Source organism: Camarhynchus parvulus, chromosome 20 (assembly GCF_901933205.1).
Source record: "Camarhynchus parvulus chromosome 20, STF_HiC, whole genome shotgun sequence".
NCBI lineage: Eukaryota > Metazoa > Chordata > Aves > Passeriformes > Thraupidae > Camarhynchus > Camarhynchus parvulus.
Genome location: NC_044590.1, coordinates 8,586,231 through 8,592,230, shown reverse-complemented (window position 1 = coordinate 8,592,230; position 6,000 = coordinate 8,586,231).

Sequence of the window (6,000 nt, the reverse complement as noted above, 5' to 3'; positions counted from 1 at the left end):
CACAGCCACCCCCCCCCAGTAGTATTTCAGAGTTTCTAAATACAGAGTTCCTTTCTGAGCTGGATGCCCATTTTGGTTATCTTAAAAGTATTTCTGGAACTCTTGGCCAACTTTAAACAAACAAACAGGGAGAAATATTTGTGAAGATAACACGGCTGAGAGTGTTTGGTTACTGAGTCTCTCTAAGGTTAAGGTTTTAGGTTTTAGACTATTTCTTTAAAGCTTGTGAACAGAAGAAAAAGTGCTCTGGAGATGTTAAATCACACAACCATCCCAGCTATGGCTTTGGAATAACAATCATTCAACTTAGCAAATATCAAACGTGGGAAGAGATTTATCTGACGCATCTATATGATCATGTGAACTCCTTTCTCAAGGAGAAACAGTCTCTGCTGGAGACACAAGAGGAAGGAACTGTTTTGCCTTCTTTAAAAAAATATAACAACATAAGCAACTGTAACATGCTCAAAGCTTCCTGGCACAAATGCAAAAATGCAACATCTGAAATGTTAGCTGGTATGCTGGGAGGATTGACATGATTTAAAAGATTTATGAGAAAGAACTATTTCACTGGCTTCAGAGCATCTTGGAAAGCAGCAGTGGGGGGGACAATGGAAAAGAAGGGGAAAAAATCTCCAGCTAAGAGAAATTATCATGGCCAGTATGATTCTGTATTGCTCCTTTTAGTACAAGAAAATAAAATGGGTCAGGCACTCATAGGATTTTAAGCTGAATTTAAAGATGAATGAATGGAGTCTGCCACGATTCTGGGATATGCCCATTTTCTCATATTGCATATTGACTCACATAGTCCTGTGGCTCACCTAAAGCCACACAACTCATTGCTGCTCAAGGCAGGATTAAATCAAGAAATTCTTGACTTTTCCTCCCACTGTTGTTTCACTAGAAGCTGTTCTGCTGATACACAAAGGCTGGCCAGCTGGATTTCAGTGTAGGCTCTCAGGGGAGAGATGGGGTCACAGAGACAGGGGAAATAAATCCTGCCTTAATAAAAAGATAATATATCAAGCAAGGAAAAGGCATGAAACCATTTGAAACTATAAACTCTGCAACATTCGTAAGTGTGCTTTGGCAATGCTCAAGTGGAAGATTGGCTTGCTTTGTGGCTCCCCTCTCCTGAAGTGGGTACTTAAGAGCCTGGTCCTCAATGCCTGCACAGCCTGAGGTGCTCCAGCACCAAAGTGAGCCCAGCTCAGCTCTGCCAGGGGAGCAGGGGGTGGCGAGCTGGGATGGGGAAGGTGCCAGCTCCAGCAATGCCTCTGGCTCCAAGGCTGCTCCTGGGACAGGTACAGCTGACATCAGCCCAGGGCTGGGGCTGATCCAACAGTGCCAGCCCCATCTGGGTCAGATCCTGCACCCCTGGGGGCCCTGTGCTGTTTGCAGGGTACCACATTCACCTACCATGAAACTGCTCACTTCCTCCTCCTTTTTACCAGCCATCTGTTGCTAGTGCCTTCCATGGTTCATTCACAGATGTCACTGCAGATCTTTTGTGCAAAATATTCCTTCCAATCTATCTCTGTTTATGTTTTATTGTTACGGGGGGTTTTTTATATAAGATTTATTTAATTTTATTTAAATACTTTTCAATACATTTAAGTATGAATGCTTCTATAAACAATGAGATGAAAGAGCTCAGTAATATCACTCCAGGGTATTAGATTAAGGTGAACATTTTTCTCCATCTGTTTCACCAATAACCTAAACTAATGCAGTTTCCAGACCAGAGCACACGATCTTAAGTGAACTGAAGAGAGTGAAAAGGTCTCTGGTGACATATAAAGACTTAGAGGAGATTGAACAAAGGTGTCCAATAAAATAAATTTCTGGCCAAACAGAACTGGAAAGACACAGAGATTACAATTCCTTCTATCATAACAGCAGTGACTCATCCAGTTGCATAGTCACTTGGGGTGAAAAAGAAAACAGTTACTCAATCTCTCAGGGATTTAGACACAGAAGAATATATTATGCAAGTTTTAGCTGCGTTACTAATGGCCTTGAAGCACACAACTCTACTATGACTCTCACTCAGCTCAGCAGATCACAAATAAGATGACTCATGGATCCATGACATGATAGGAAAATAGAGAGCCTAAGAAGTGCAGAGGCAGGTGCTAATACAGTCACAGAGCACGCAGTCAAGGGAAGAAGAGATTTATAAAATCAGGAGCAAAGGACTGCAGAGAAATCAGTTTGTGCATTTGGAGACTCAAGGGCATGGACTGGGTTGATTTTTCTTGGTGTCACATCAGGAGGCTGTGAGTGTGAAGCCAGGCTGTGTGCAGGGAGGAGCCAGGCCTCTGCGAACACTCACCTGTGTGTCCCCAGGGAATGGCAGCAGAGCTGGCCCTGGTCTCTGCATGGCAGCACTGAGCGAGCTGTGCACAGCACACAGGGAGATCACACACCACTGAAACTCATCCACAAACTTTCCAATATTTATACTTGGCATGACTTCCTACCCTGCTGTGCATTGTGATTTTGTAGAAGCTGTTAACTCTGATTGTTTAAAGACTAATTAAACCCACTGGTGGTGCCAGCCATAGCAGTATTTTGCCCATTATCTCGTGACTGACCTCCTCATGGATGAGGGCTTTGACAGCTGTTCTCAAAGCACTGCTTAAAATCTGAATGGTTGGGCAGAGCTCAACTCAAATTCTGGACTAAACAGCTGGAAAAACAGTTGTTCCAAGAAAACTGTAATTCTTTATGCTCGGGGGCTCAAATCAAAGCACAGATGTAAATGTAGCGTAAAGCTAAACACTTTACAGAAGCCAAATAATTAGGAGGATTATATTAGAAAGATGATGCCAATACACCTAAATTTGGAAGTTTATGCAGGTCAGAGCACAGTAAGATGTTTAGACCTGCATTTGAGTCAAGCCAATGCTGTTGTAGAAACACAGACAATGTCTGATTATAATTTTTTAATTTTTACAGACAGTTTGGCACGGCCATTCCAAGTTGCAGTTCCCATTGCCTGACTGAAAGATTCTGGATGGTCAAAGGATTATTCAATTATAATGTGTCTGTGTGATCTATTACCTGCAAAAACACAGCCCATGCAAAGCAGGAACTCTCACATACTCAGGGGAAGATCAGGAAAAATTCTGCGTTTTTGTTATCACAGAAAGGAGACCCTTGAGAGTAACAAGAATAGCACTAACGCACAAGCTTGAGTGACAATTTTTTATGAGCTCAGTTGCACAAAGGAACTGCAGAGAACTGCTTTCAAATGACTAAATCTGACACATTTCCTTTAAATATTACCTAATTCCAAGGGGTTTATTCTAGGCATTTCAGCTCACATATGTATGGGATGTAATGTATAGATACAGAAGGGATGCACCATTTCTTTCTGCTGTCAGAGCTGATTAACAAACCAGAGCAGGGTATTTTTGTACAAACCAGGATAACCTCCTGCCACATCCTGTCTCGTTCCCAGAGCTGACAGTCCTTAGGCTGACTTCATCCTTATCTCCTGTTAAACATGTAGGGGTTTAGGTGATGTGATGCAGAATCAGAGGGGGTTTATGCTGGGAAGTAAAATGAGCGCTTGGAAATCTCTTGTTACGTGGACAGTGGAAGGAAAAAGCTTTTTATCTGCATCCTTCGTCTGTGCCCAGCATAACCCAGTGGAGGATCACTAGTACTTAACAAAACTATTTGTCTCATAAATTTCCTGAGAAGAAAACACTTGCAGGTTCAAGATGTAGATGAGTTTCATCACTGCATTACCAATACACAATATTCCAATGTATTTGAGTTATTTGCCCAGGATTACTGGGAGCACAGAATTTGTGATTGTGCCTTTATTCTGCATATATTCACTGGAACAAACAGTGAGGGAGCAGGGATATGGCAAAAGCCTTCTTAGAGATCCCGCTGCTGCAACCAGAAGGGTAATAAAAATACATCAGCAATAAAGTAAAGGCTCATCTATTATCTGAAAGAAGCACAGTTCCAATGATTTATGGAGTGACCTTTTTCTGAAAGAAGCCTGTATGTCCTCATGAATAAGGCTGATTGCATGAGATGATACTGTTAACACAGTGTTCATATATTCTGAGTGTTAAAACTGCTGTGGAAAATAAGTGGCAGGTTTACTGGATGCTCTTTGTCATTTCTTGGCAATTTTAGATGGCAGTAAAGCTGTCATTCTGATTATTAGTGCCTTTCTGTGATGGAAGCAGGTTTTTTGGACAGGGACTGTGTGAAGGGTCTGACAGAGTGTAAAGTGATGTGCAATAGCTGGAACTGTTAGAGCCAGAAAATATCCTGTAACCCCAGCTGGTCAGTTCTGCCCTGTGATATTGTGCAACACTAATGCCAATTAAAACCAATGCAGACTGCTTTCCTAAACCTCTGTGCAAACTTTTGTCAAATCCTTGTGCTGTTACATCATCACAGCCAACTCTCATCCATTTCATTTGCTCCCAGACTTCTGTGAGGAGGAGTGAAATCACTCAGCTGTCCCTCTCCAACTCCTCCAGGCTGCAGCCTGTGCAGGGTGCTGGCAATCCAGACCCAGCACTGTGCTCTGGGCAGCTGCAAAACAACATCTCCTTTCACCTGACTCCTCCACCTTCCTCTTCTCCCATGTTAAAGGAGCCCACCTGCAGCTTTTGCAGCTGTGCAGTATGAACTGTGTGTGAACTGCTGCAGAAATGTCACCTTGAGAAACTCCACCTCTGAAAAGCTCCTGAGCTTTCCCATTTCCACCCAGAGTCCTGTTTAACACTACAGGCCAAAATCCATGGACAGTGCTCAGCGAGTCATAAAGGAAAAGAGGGGCAGCAAAGTGGTGTTAGGAAAAGGTTCTTCATCCCAAAGGACAGGCTGGGACAGGCTCCCCAGGGCAGTGGTCACTGCCCCAAGCCTGCCAGAGCTCAAGGAGTGTTTGGACAACACTCTCAGGCACACAGTGGGGTTCCCAGGCTGTTCACACACAGCTGTGAGCTGGGCTCCATGATCCCGATGGATCTGTCCCACCCTGGGACATTCTGTGTGATGTGAGTGCTGGGATTCTCAGGGCTGTGAGCAGGGCTCCATGATCCTGTGTCGCCCTGATTTTTCAAGATTTTCTAAGCCTTCTGATGTTTACATTCTTGTAATGAACTTTCTCACACACTTTCTGTAAATAACTTATTGTTTTGCATTCTTTCACAGAAGAAGAGAAATTTGATAAACTGTTAGTTTGTCCAGTGTCATTGGAGAGGTGGCACTTCCACCCTCCAATCCACTGTCACTTTGAAAAAAACTATAAAGGTTAGAATCAGAAAATAAGTTTCCCTTTTCTTCACCTTAAAAGCAACAACGCGTGCACTCGTATTGTTTCGTGTCCTATAGTGACAATCCTGATGGAACTGTCCCAAACTGGGACATTCGTGTCCCCGGTAGCGGGCTCCATGATCCTGATAGATCTGTCCCACCCTGGGACATTCTGTGTGATGTGAGTGCTGGGGCACAAGCACTTGCGTCTGTTACCATGACCGCTCAGGAGTGGGAATGAGTTACAGATTCTGCCAGGCTCAAACAGCACCGAGAGGCTGAGCAGGTCCCTGGCGCCCTGGCAGGGCAGGTGACAGCAGTGCCACCAGCCCCTGGGCCACGGCCATTGCTCGCACCACGATCCACACAGGCTCGACATGAAGTGACAGAAGTGGCTCGCTTCCTCCGGCAGCCCGCTTGTGACGCCTGTCACCGCGCCGGGCGCGCCCGGGGGCCCGAGGGCTCGGGGTTACCCGGGGCACGACCGGCTGCCGGTGCCCAGGGGAAGGGAAACGCGGGGTGCTGTGTCACAATGCCGGGCGGGGCGGCGCCGGCCCGGTGCCAATCCCCCGGTGCAGGCCCGGTGCCCGTCACCCGCGCTGCTGCCATGGCAACGGCTGCGCGCCTCGGCACCGCCGAGCGCCCCCAGCGGCCGCGGGCCGCTATGGAACTCTGCCGGGCTGCCCAGCGGCCTCACTCATTGGC